The sequence below is a fragment of the Seriola aureovittata genome, chromosome 1 (assembly GCF_021018895.1).
Source record: "Seriola aureovittata isolate HTS-2021-v1 ecotype China chromosome 1, ASM2101889v1, whole genome shotgun sequence".
In the NCBI taxonomy this organism is placed as follows: Eukaryota; Metazoa; Chordata; class Actinopteri; order Carangiformes; family Carangidae; genus Seriola; species Seriola aureovittata.
The window spans coordinates 31683800-31696881 of NC_079364.1; positions in this window are offsets into that span (position 1 = coordinate 31683800).

Below are 13082 nucleotides of genomic sequence, written 5' to 3' on the forward strand. Positions count from 1 at the left end.
GCTGCCAATCAAGGAACCAGCTGCTGTGATCGTCATGGAACGAGGACGGCACCGTCAGGACTGCACCGAAGGACCCATGCTGAACTTCACTGACGGACATTCACATGCACCTAATCGCTTGGAAGCGATCCAAGTAAGAGGTTTACGTCTACGCAGATACAGTGATTGCATGTTTAATTTAGCTGATGTTACTGAATTATTGTTGTGAATCCATGTTACTTGATCTATTATTTTGTGTTGTGATAGACGGACCACCAAGTCCTTTGTATCATACTTTGAATAGTGATTAGAATCGCTGGTTAACTGTTCACTGCGCTAGAAAAATCATATGCCCATTTCAGGCCTGTTGTGTGTGCCAACACACGTGGAAAGTGAGCTGTTCCGCCCATAACAAACCAGACAACAGGCACACAGCCTCCCGGCTGTACACACGCTCTCTGTGGGTCTAGCGTCTGCCACTCTCCTCCCACGGTCGCCCAACCCCGCCACGAGTCGCCTTTCCTCTCTTTCTCTCTTTCCACCAACACACACACATTCAGACCTCCACATACGCATTAAATATCCCTCCTCACTAGCCACGGGTGGTGAGGATTTTAAGTTGGGTGAGCACAAGAGTTCCAACTACTAGTCAGCCCTGCTTGTGGTTGTCTAGCCAAGACAAACCATGTCTGCCATTTTGGCTCACGTGACGCAACCCCTCACCAACTCATGTCCACCATCTTTCAGATCACATCCACCATCTTGTCACCCAGACACACACACACACACACACACACACACCATCTGAATGTGTTTACTGTATTGCTGTGTTTTCTGTATTTTTAGTTAGTTGGATGAATGGACCGCAAAAAACCACGTAGCTGGAGCCAAGGCTCCTGGAGGAGCAGATGACCAAAGCCTGCAGAATGTGGTCACTGCCCTCCTTCATTTCTCCACAACAGAGACAAAACCTAAATGACTATAGCATCTACACTTGCAGTGAGATGCTACACAAGCTGGTGGACTACGCCAACAACCCAGCTGGCAAGGTACTGCCAGCTGGTACCATCCCAGAATTATTAAGCCATATGTTTTTGGTCCATAATAGCAAGAATCAGCTGCAACTGACTGAGAGTCAAGTGTGGGTCACCGGGCTGCAACGCATCTACCATGCTGTGCAGAGGGACAACACAAGCTTGTGAGAAGATGCTCAGAAGGCCCAAGCTGAGCTAACCCAAGTCCAGGCGCAAACGACCCAACCAGACACTGTAGACAGTCACCAGGAGAGAACCAGGGCAGAAGTTGGCAGAGTGGGAGAGTGAGAACAGTCTACTGAGCCAGGACCTTCAGGCTGTGAAGCTCCGGGAATTCAATCTGTGTACCAAGCTTGAGGCTATCCAGCTGGGCCAGGTGGCCCGTGCTGGGGACAAAACAACCCCGGGCAACACAGCCCATGAATTTGCAGTACTCAATGAGTACCATGCACTTTCAATGAGCAGGTCGCAGGACATGCAGATGCTACCCTCAAGGGATGGGCAACAGTCCAACCGGAGCTGCAGGGGCCACCACTACAACTTGAGCCCTTCTCCACCCCCCAGGAGTGTGCAATGCACCACCCAGAGCTGTGGGGCCACCATCATGACTCGAGACTGTCTCCACCACCCAGTCGTGCACAAGGTTTGGCCCAGAACCACAAGGGTCGCGACCCTGAGTGTAACAGATGTTGGTAGGACCCAGTTGCAGCACGACACACCACAGGTATGATTGGTAATGACTTTTATTAGCAAGAGTAATCCTTCAGATCCCTCTTCCTCCACAACCTCCACGAAAGTATCCGGTATGACGTTATCATGCACTGCATCCGGGAGATATAAGATGCAAGAAATATGGAGGTATGCACAGATGGCATGGGAAACACGCATCCACACAGCCAGAGGCCATGACGCTAATGCTAGGGTCCTGGAGATCCAGGCACCACAGAGTGACACCTTGGCACTAGAAGGCAATGAAATGCCTCACGCCAAGACCAACTTCAGGGCTGGGCCCCAAGGACGTCGGGGAGTGCAGAGCCGAGGAGGTGAAGCACAACAACAGGGCCACGGCAGCAGGATTCCTTCCAACCCAACAGAGAATGCCGTTTTAAGCCAAATATTAAGGTACAGAACCAGTCAGGTAAGCCTACGAACTTCCCAAAGATGGACCGTTCAAAGCAGGAGATGGAAGACTTGGTTAGGAAATGCATGGCTGAGGTGGCGATGGAAAATCGAGGCCCAAAGGATCCTGGCCAGGCCCCTCCTCCAACCTGACTAGGCCAAGCTCCTTCCCCTGCTGCCGCCAAAGTTTACTTTGGTGGGGAAAGGAATCAGGGGAGGCCCAACTGCCATCTCAGCCACTCACCCTGACCTTCAGCACACTCCTTTTCTGACTTTCCTGGACGACCTTGTACGTAAAGATAATGCTCGGGTCACTGGGTTACTGTTGTCCGAGAGTCAAGAGGCCCTCTGCCAATCATCATGCCTCCAAGACCACAAGTTCTTCCTCTGTTCACTGGATAACACCAACCCATCACTGTACAGTCCTCAAGTGGTCCTTGTGTCCTTGTCCCCAAAACACTTGTGGCGTCATGGTCAGAGAAGTCTGCCATCAGCCAAGAGCTTCTTAATGAGTTGCGTCAGCACAACTCACCCCCGTTCCTCACCCAGTGAAGCCACCTTTCTGCGGGGTCACCGCAGACACTCCTTAAGGCTGAGGGTGTGTGTGCTGTCTCCATCCAAATGGGCAAAAAACATGTCAACCACCTCATGAGTGTTGTCCCACAACTCGAACCCCAACTCTTTGTGGGAGCAGACCTGCTTGACAGGCTTGGGGCCCAGCTGGACACAGTGAACCAAGTCCTATGGTCCCAGGCTAATGCCAACCACTCTTTAACCATCAAACCTGAACACATGCTGTCAGGACAAACCATTCCACAAGCATGTCAGTCTACTAGTGAAGCTGATCATGTGGTCCCTGCACGAACAGCAGGCTACCCCGTTTGCCTCGTGACCCTTAAGGGACAGAAGCTCCCGGGCCCACAGGCATTCTTTCAGCCCCCGCCCCTCTTCTGGGAGCAGTATTCGGTACACGGCTGCTTACCATTGATAACCTCGCCACCTACATCCTGGTACAGGACTTGACATACCTTCCAATCTGGATAGCAGCATGACGCCTGCTGGGGATGTTAATTTGATAGTTCCTTCTATGATTTTGAGCTAACTCTGCCAATCATAAGAGAGCTTCCCCCTTCTCTAGTTAGAATGGGAGCGCTTAAATATGTCCTCTTCACATACTCGATGAAAATGATCACCATCACCTGCCACATTACACTGCAGAGCGAAGCTATCTGCAGCACAACCCCTGGCTCCGAGGGTGATCTAGTTATGTATGACCTTGTGACTCAGCCTGGAGACACAACCCCAGCTCGGTAGGGACCCAATCCCCACCCAAGGAGCTTGACTCCGGCTTTTAGTCTGAAATCGATCAGCAGCTGACAAATGCAGATGCGCTGACAAAGGAGGAGCAGAGGGAAGCACTTCAGAATTGTTTCATGACTTTCAACCAATTTTCTCCTGGGACTCCCAACACTGGGGAGTCACAGACCTGCATACTGTCCACATACCGGCTGATCCAAATGCTCCACTGTCCTTTGTATGTCAGTACAAGATTCCTCTGGCCACTTATGAGTTGATCCAAGGGATCCTCGACCAACTGCTACAAAAGCAGATCATTTGGGGGTGTAACTCCATTTACAACTCCCCAATCTGGCCAGTTCTGAAACAAAATGGCAAGTGGTGCCCCACCATTGACTACCGCCCTCTGAACAGACAAGTCCCACTCTCCTGTTGGTAAAACGGGACAATCTAACAAACGTGTCTGAATTCAGAAGCTTCTTGGGCGTCTGTAACTACTCACAACCATTTGTCGAGGACTATGCAGAAATAGCCAGAGCCCTCACAGAGCTCCTCCGTAAAGACCAGCTGGTCACGTGGAGAGAGCCTCAGGAACAATCCTTCCACCGCATGAAAGACAAACTGTTCAGCCCCTTGCTTGGCCTACCTGGACAAGGACAAAGACTTTTACCTGAAGGTAAGCTTCTCCTACCACTGCTTGAGTGATACTCTGGCACAGAAATATGACACAGATAAAAGAGTTGTCGCTTTCACGAGATGACCCCTAAGCAGTGTCGAGATTAAGTTCTCCGACTGCAAGAGGGTCCTCCACGGCACCGTTATGGGCTGTGGAGCACTTCCACAGCTACATTGGATGTCGGAACATTATTAGTGAAACATGCCACCAACATCTCACCTTCCCTTCACTCCAACCACCATTATAAAGACAAGAAAGCCTGCTTAGACCTCCCTTAGGTCTATGTGGACGGCTATTCACATTTTCAGTCACTGGGAATTTCCACTCTCAGTAGACTCAGACAGGGGCACTCACTTCACTTCGGGCGTCATGACCACTATGTTTGAAATCTTGGGAGAGGAAGTGACATCACCTACCATCCCTATCATCAGGTCAAGTCCATTGTGCATCGCACCATTGTCAGCAGGCTTAGAAAGTATGCCAATAACAATGACAAAGACTGGGATGTAAAATTTCCCCTGGTGCTAATGGCCAACCGGTCAACCCCGCACTGCTCCACAGGAGTGATCCCCTTTGAGATGATGACTGCAAGGGAAATGACTGCCGCTGCACCTGCTGTACCGCCCAGAGGATGCGAGCATTGCCACAGCCTATACAGCCCATTAATATGTGGCCGACCTGTGCAACCATCTTCAGGTCACATTTGCATGGGCCTAAAAGAACCTGGAAGCCAGTGTCAAAGGAGCCAAAGCCTATCACGACAGGAAAGTGTCCCAGCATGAGTACAATGTAGGTAACAAGGTGCTCTATTTTTGGTTCGCTAACCCAGCAGGACACTCAAAGAAGTTCCTACCTAGCTTGTCTGGCCCTTACAAAATCGTGGGAAAGCTATCGCTAGTAGCCTACGAGATTAGAGTCTCAAAACGCAGCCAAGCACCAAAGTACAAGTGGGTTCACATGAACCAAATCAAACTCTTGCGCCCGTAATCACTCCAAAGGGTAGAGGCAGCCTCCTCACCAGAAATGGCGGAACTGTTCACACCCCAAAGGGGGGGGGATTAGTAGTAGCTAGAGAGGCAGATACATGCCCCTTCCTCCCCGCCAGCATGCACTAACACCTAACCACCACTTTTTCCAGCTGCAGGCTAGCACTCTATCAAGAACAGTTGGATTGCTCTAGGACTCCTCCTTAGTGGTTGGGTCCTAATGGCAATCATAGCACACATAATGTACAAATATATTTACAAACTGCAGACCCGGCTGGACACTCTTCTGTTGGTCCCACCACGCTTTGTGCACCAGCTGGCATCAGACCTCTCCGGCGTTAGAGTTACTTGTCCTAACACCTTTCTTTGTCTGTCTTCATTCCTCTGCCTTTGTCTCCAGTGGTGAACATTACACAGTAAGGAGTGTGAAATATGAAATTTGTTAATTTGTGATGCTTAGATAACTAGTGTGTAAAAGCCATCTGCCCAGATGTATACCTCTTTATAGCTGCCCAGATGCTGAACCTGTGGAACTATAATGACTTTGTCCTTTCCTCAAGGACTACATCCTTTGTTCTAGGGACATGGAGTCAGTGACCCTCAGGTCACCCCTCATAATGGATTAACGGCCCTTTGGTTGCTCTGAAAACTGTGCAACACCCCAGTCATCAGACCAAAAGGGGGGATGTTGGGCCTGAAAATGTGGTCAGACAAAGCAAGCCTGGTCGGGCCTACTTGTAACCCCTGAAGCCTGAGCTCAAGCATGGTCAAGTTACTTCTTCACTGAGGTGTGGAAAAATTATGCCTGCTACCCTCTCACTATGTCGACTCGCCTCAAGGAACGCGGATGGCACAGAGGATTGGATTGGACTGGATTTTACTGACGGATTTAGCTGATATTATTGAATTATTGCTGTGAATCCTTGTTGCTTTGTTGCTTGAGCTATTATTTTGTGTTGTGATAGACGGACCACCAAGTCCTTTGTATCATACTTTTAAGAGTGATTAGAATCGCTGTTTAACTGTTCAACCCTCTAGAAGAATTGTTTGGAAAGCAAGCCGCTCTGTCCGTAAACAAACCAGACAACGGGCATACAGCCTCCCAGCCGTACGTGCGCTCTCTGTGGGTCTAGTGTCTGCCACTCTCCTCTCACGGTCGCCTGACTCCACCCACACACACAAACACACACACACACACACACACACACACAAACACCATCTGAATGTGTTTACTGTATTGCCAAAAGTCAGGGTTTTCAAGTGGTTGTCAAAGCTTTGTTCGGTGGTTTCTTCATGCAGGTAATGAATATACCTTGTTGCGTACATTCCTGGCCTGGCATCAGTCACAAGCCATTAAGGAAGTTCATTATTAGGACATGCAGAGTTACGGACCCACAGTTGACACTTTGTGACTCTTTCCACCATCAAACTATCAAATTGATAGGAAACAGAGAAAAAGGACCCTTCTCCCACAAACAGACCATGCTTTTAGCATGTCAGAGAGACACAGAACCAGACCAAAGGTCAAAGGGTCAGCTCCAGAAGATCAACCAATGGACACCAGGCAACTGGAGAATATAGGCAAAATCTCCAGTTTGTAATAATAAGACTCTGTCTCTGTCTGTCAGAATGTCCATATTATTATTACAGTCAAAGAACTGCTGTGTAATCCACATTTATAGACTATTAGCTTTGGGAAATGTTTATATTGTTGTTTGATCAATTAACCACTTGTATCATGATTAATTCCAGGTTTGAAGGATGTAATATGCAATCAACACTCCTATTGCTCCTATCTGCCATTATTAGTGCTAGTAGTTTTATATGTTATTTCATTTAATATTTTGTGGTCATGGTGGAAGACGAATGTGTGAGTCTATAAGTAAACTCTAGAATTAAATTATTCCAAAATTCAATGGAAAATTACTCTCTTCTCCAATTGGAAACACAGGATAAGGTGACGCCCCTGAAACATGCGCCAGCCCCCAGGGGATAAAACAGTCGTGAACAATTCACACATGTTAAGAGAAGATAGAAAAGGGTGAGAAGAGGTCAGAAATGTTAGAAAATAAGAAGTTAGAAACTCGGCGGGATGCTAAGAAGGAAGATGATGCGAGAAACGAAGTTAAAGGCTAGAGGCTGAAAAGCTGAAGTTAGAAAACGATGCAGAAACTACAAGCTGAAAACTTTGCTCAAAGCTCAGAGTCCCGGCTCAAAGCTCGGCTCAAAGCCCGGCTCTGTAGCCATGTAAACTTTTAGCTCTAAGCTGCTAACCACAAACTCATGGCTCTTAGTCATTTTTCACGTCTTTTATTTCTTTTATACTTATGTTTTTATCTTTGCAACAAACTCCAAGTAACATCATTTTTGTCTACACACGCAATCTTTTATTTTTATAAGCCAAGTCAAGACCAACTGAACCAAAACAACAGAAGTGCCTCAGAGTAATTTTGTAACTTTTAAATCATCATCAAGTTTTCCCTTTTGAAGATTTTGACAACTTTAGAGTCATCTGGTCAACGCCAGTCTCCTCTAAAGTTATCCAGTCAAAGTGAAGAGCATTTGAGTTTATTTTGCATCAACCCACAAGAGACGCCAGCAGATAACACCTCTGCACGACCGCCTGCAGAGAAGCCGACCAGAAATCAAGAGTGCCCGAGACAGAAAGTCTCCTGGCAAACTCCACCAGAGCTGAACCGCTGAGACACCAGCAGAATCTGTCATCGTGATAACGGGACACGGCCTCCAGGAAAATCCACTTAAATCCCGCGTCTGAGGGGTTACCACAACAACCACAGCAACCCAGGTTCCAGCCGAGGGTCTTCAGCTACAGCGCAGCCCACAGTAGGCCGGTCCTCACGGCTCATGACTGGGTTGATGTCGAAATATAGCAATATTTAATCATCAAACCTAATTCGTAGATGTAGCATCATTAGCTGTATAGCCATAGTGTATAGCCATAACATATCCTCTCCCACTATTGCCAACTCATCACACTGCTCATTTCATTATTATTATTTTCATCTTTATGATTATTACACCTTGCATTTACTCTGTAGATAGTAGTTTAGTTAATAAACTCCTTTATTTACACCCAGTTGTTGTCCTGTTGTATTCTTTTGAGGTAGAGACTGGAGATCCATTGAATCGAGAAGTCATGGCTTCCGATATGAGATTGATAAATTTGACAATGAAGTAATTCATTGTTGTCCTCCCAGAGGACTGGTGCCCCATTTCAACGAGAGTAAACGCTACAACCTCATCAGAAGAGGTCATTTGTATGGGAAATGTTTCATCATTGTACTTGGTGCTCTCTCTCATGAAAATGTAGTCCAGTAAAATAAAAAGTAAATGTTGGGTATGTTTTCTGAGACACAGACTGTGTCAGGAAAGCAATCTAACGACAGTTTAAATATTTCATGTGCAATGAACAACAAAGCAAGGTTTGCTTGTTGGCTGCTGAGATACTCTACAGTGTTTGGTGTGGTTTCTAAGGTAGATGGTTGTTAAATGGGGGTGGTTGCAATGCACTCATAATGCCTTGCGGCTGTGCCCTACCTCAGTGATTTCTGCAGGACAGAGGGCAAAACTTCCTTTGAGCCCTCCAGCACTTCCTCCTCCACAGTGGACATTTTGGTTGGTAAAATTTTCTGCTGCAGACAATGTCTGCAATCAACGTGTACAAAGGCATGCCTCACACTCTTCAGTCATCTGACAGTATCCGAGAATCTGTCCATGGTGTTATAAGTGTAGCGTGGTCCCTTTAAGATTGAACTGAGGCAGCGTGTCCGCAAAGTGGGTGAGGCTCTCCATGCTTTGAGGGATGACATATATGGTAAAGTGTCAGTAGCCTACAGTGACAGGACTGAAACTGAGCAGGAAGCCATAGGCGTTGAAGTTTTCACTAATGCTGTGGGCGATGCAGAAATTGTACAGAAACTGCTGGAACAGTGGCCCCACACACTAGCCAAAGCTTATGACATCGCCCGCCGCATGAAACCACCAAGCAGGCAGCGTCATACGTCACCAGCCTCATGCACACAGGGATGCACAGCATGACTGAACGGAGGCCCCGAGCTGCTGTTATCAGGGAGGGAGCCGAGCTGGAGGAACCAGAGACTGCTGCAGCTCCCCTAGTAGCCAGCTGGAATCCTCAGCCTCATGGCTCCAATCACACACCACATAAATAGGGGGTGTAAAGACATTAAATGGGAAGATGTACGCCATCATAACTCTTCACGCCTCCACATGAGGAGAAACTGCCCCTTACCAAAGGAAACCATCAACACCCAAGCTTCAACAGTCTCCCCTGACAGCCCAGAACCTGCTGTACTTGACCTTAAAGCCCGTGGTCAGGTAATTCACATGCTGGTGCATGAACTGGAGGTGTGTGCTGTCCTGGACAGTGGGGCACGGAAAAGTGTATTACCTTTACACCACTATAATACGATTCACCCAGATGCCCCCCCCCCCCTCTTCAACTATCGATTGTAAAGATTCTGATAGGTGTCTGACTTGGGGACATACCTGTCCTTGCGAAACTCACATTCCTGTACAGTCAACAACCGGCAGGTGAGCGTGCATTTCGTGGTTGCTGATATAGTAAGTGATGAGGCTCTCAAAGGCCACCCGTTCCTGATCCAAGCTCATGCACGCCTTGATTTTGGAAACCACCGCATTGTGCTGTTTGGAGAGGAAGTGCCATATTTCCAGTCATAAAGTGAACCTAAGGCACATGCAGTGAGAGTGGCCCGGACTGTGGTGCTGGAGGCCGGGGAAGAGTATGTGGTACAAGGCAACATCCACTTCAGAGAGCCAGTTAAAGGGGAGGTGATGCTGAGCCCCGACAAAGGTTGCCCGGATTGCGGTGGAAGCCCAGACCCATAAAGCTATGCCTCTCCGCATATTCAATCTTGGAAACACTACCGTAACCATCAAAAGGGCCGTTGCAGGGTTCCTGCAACGGTTCCTCCATCCTGCCAAAGTCCTGCAGCCCGCGGAAGCCACAGCCCAGCCTGAACAGACCGTCAGCAGCTCCCTCATTGTTCCCCAGCACCTGCAGGAGCTCTATGCCTAGAGTTCCACTGAGCTTACAGCAGATGAACAGCTCCAGCTGGATCAGCTGCTGTGTACCTATGGCAGTGTGTTCTCCACCGGTCCTGACGACTTTGGCCGCACCAGCTTGGTGCAGCACGATATCATAACCCGGCCAGGTGCCCCAGTCAAGCAGCCACCATGCCGGATGGCATGGGAGAAACAACAGAGTGCTGACCAACAGATACAACAAAGTTTGGAGGCGGGGCTGGCCTGCAGCAGCCACAGCAGCTGGGCAGCGCCTATAGTGATGGTACGTAAAAAGGACGGGATGTACCGCCTCTGCATAGACTATAGGGCCCTGAATGACTGCACCATTAAAGACGCATACCCGCTGCCCCACATCCAAGACATGCTGGACACCCTGTCTACTGCCAAGTGGTTCAGCACACTAGACCTCACTTCCGGCTACTGGCAAGTTGAAATGACGCCCAGAGCACGCAAAGCAGCAGCCTTTTCCACCAGGACTGGACTGTTTGAGTGGAATGTCATGCCGTTCAGACTGTGCAATGCTCCTGCGACATTCCAGAGACTGATGGACCGCATCTTGGCTGGCATGCAGTGGGAGACCTGCCTGGTTTACCTGGACAACATCATAGATCGGGTAGGGATGTGTCGGAGATGCTGGGCAGGCTCGGCCAGGTTTTCAACAGGCTCCACCAGGCCAACCTTAAACTAAAACCTACTAAATGCTTCCTCTTCCACCGCCAAGTTACCTACCTGGGTCACATTGTCTCAGGTCTGCCGATTCATTGGCCTTGCATCATGGGCGAGCAAGAGAAAGCGAGCCGGAGATACGAGTGACGGTGTATGCAGCAGGAGCTGAATAGAGCAACGAGTCGGCAGCAAGCAGCAAAAGTAGTCCATTTAGCAGTAAATATGCAATGTAAGTCAGTTAATAAAGGCGACAGCTTCTCAAGGTCAAGTGGAGCTCCTCCCTGAGCTCCTCCTATTAGGAGGTGCCGTCCCTCTTGACTGCTGATACATGTCTGTCAGTAGTAATGCTCTGGAAAAGGCCTGGACCCTGCCTTCCTTCCTCCTGACGGTTCACAAGGACCTGTTTTCTGACCTTTGAACTCATCCTAAAGTGTACCTTCTGACTCTGCAGCTGCAGAAATGACAGTTAATCTAGTTTGCAGATACCTGATTTATTACACCTTCTTGGCAAAGCATGCCTGACAGACCTCTCTGTTGAACATGAAGGCGTCTTGCATCACTGGTCTCCACGAACACTTTTTTTGAGTTGCTGCCACAACATTCACCAAATCTCTGAGAAGCAAACTCCACAGTTGAGATGGCAGTGGCTCACTCATGACCTCATGTCAAAAAAGTCCCTCCTCCCAGGTCATCAGACTATTTTTAATACCTTATTTCTCTCTGACTCTGGGCTTTATACCCTCTGGATATTTATTTTAACGGACTTTAGCCTCCTTGAACGCCTCCTCTTATTCCAAAAAGTTGTGTTAGTAGTTCTCCTCCTCCACTGACACCTGGCTGGAAAAAGTCCTGCCTCCCATGTTTTAGTCATCAGATTATTTTTAATAAATTGTTTATAACCTTGTTTCCCCAGTGCTGCTAAAATCAGCATGGAAAATGCCCTGACTCTGGGACTTATAACTTCTGAATATTTACTGAAACTGACGTTAGCCTCCTCGAACGCTTCCTCTCATTCCAAGAAGTAGTTCTCCTCCCCAACTGACACCTGGCTGGAAAAAGTCCTGCCTCCCTGGTTTTAGTCATCAGACAGTTTGCTAAAACCTTATTATTTTCTTTTCTAACTATTTCAACACACCAGATTTTCTTCTGAAAAATTGAATTTGCAGTTTTTCTTATCTGCTGTTACCTGGTTGTCTTTAGTTCACCTCCTCTAAAGACACACCCAGCATTGTGTTGCTACGTTTTTTTTTTTAAATTCATTGCATCCTCTGCAATTTCCTTCTCACCTTAGCAAACACTGCTCTTTCCAATCTTGTTAAATAATCTAATTTATCTAATGTAATAAAATATGTGTTACGTTCTGCATCAGGCACGCCATTCCTGAAATGATCAACTTTCTCATTACTTGCAGTTTTTGTTTGTGCAACTGCAGAAGCTGCAGTTCTGATACCATAATGCCATTGCAAACTTCCACATGGTTTGTATTAGACTCTCCATTGGTAAAAAGATTGTTTCAAACATAAAAAGACAAAACTTTCTCCACTCCACTTTAAAATGAGTGGAAACAGCTGTTATATCTGGACCATGTTCTCTCTTGATTTCTATAGCTCTGCCCTCTGTGATGTTACTATAACTCTAACACTACCAAATGCAAATAGATATTTATCACTTCATAGTAGAAATGAAGAAGTGGTGTCATGGATTTCTTGTGAATTGACTTGACAAAACATTTTATTCTAGTATATATGATGGAAAATTGAAAATATTCTTTGTTTTCTTAAAGCAGACTAACTTTGTCTTCGAAGTTTGGAAAAGTAGGTGTTCCAGTGCTGTGATCAAGTCTGCAGGCTGCACCATGGAGATAGAATCAGACTGGCATCTAGGTGTCCAAATCTCCAGGACCAGGACCCCCACTGGGGACAAAAAGGTGCATTAAGAGCCCTGTTTCCTGAGGTCCACCTGCCCTCAGGCAGACCTGCAGCTCTTACATTTAATAGGCCTACTGATCCTTTTTGACAGTGTTGATAAAAATTTGAATACAATTTTAAAGATTGTTTCACTGCATTGATTCATATTTATGAATGTAGATTGTATTCATGCTCTATCATGTATGAAGCGGCCTTAAATTATTAACTGCATATTAATTATTTGAATTCATGCATACAGACAAATTACTGTAAAGGCAAAACCAGATTAAATAATAATTAATGGGGATGCTTCTAAGCAGGCTTTAATTCCAGG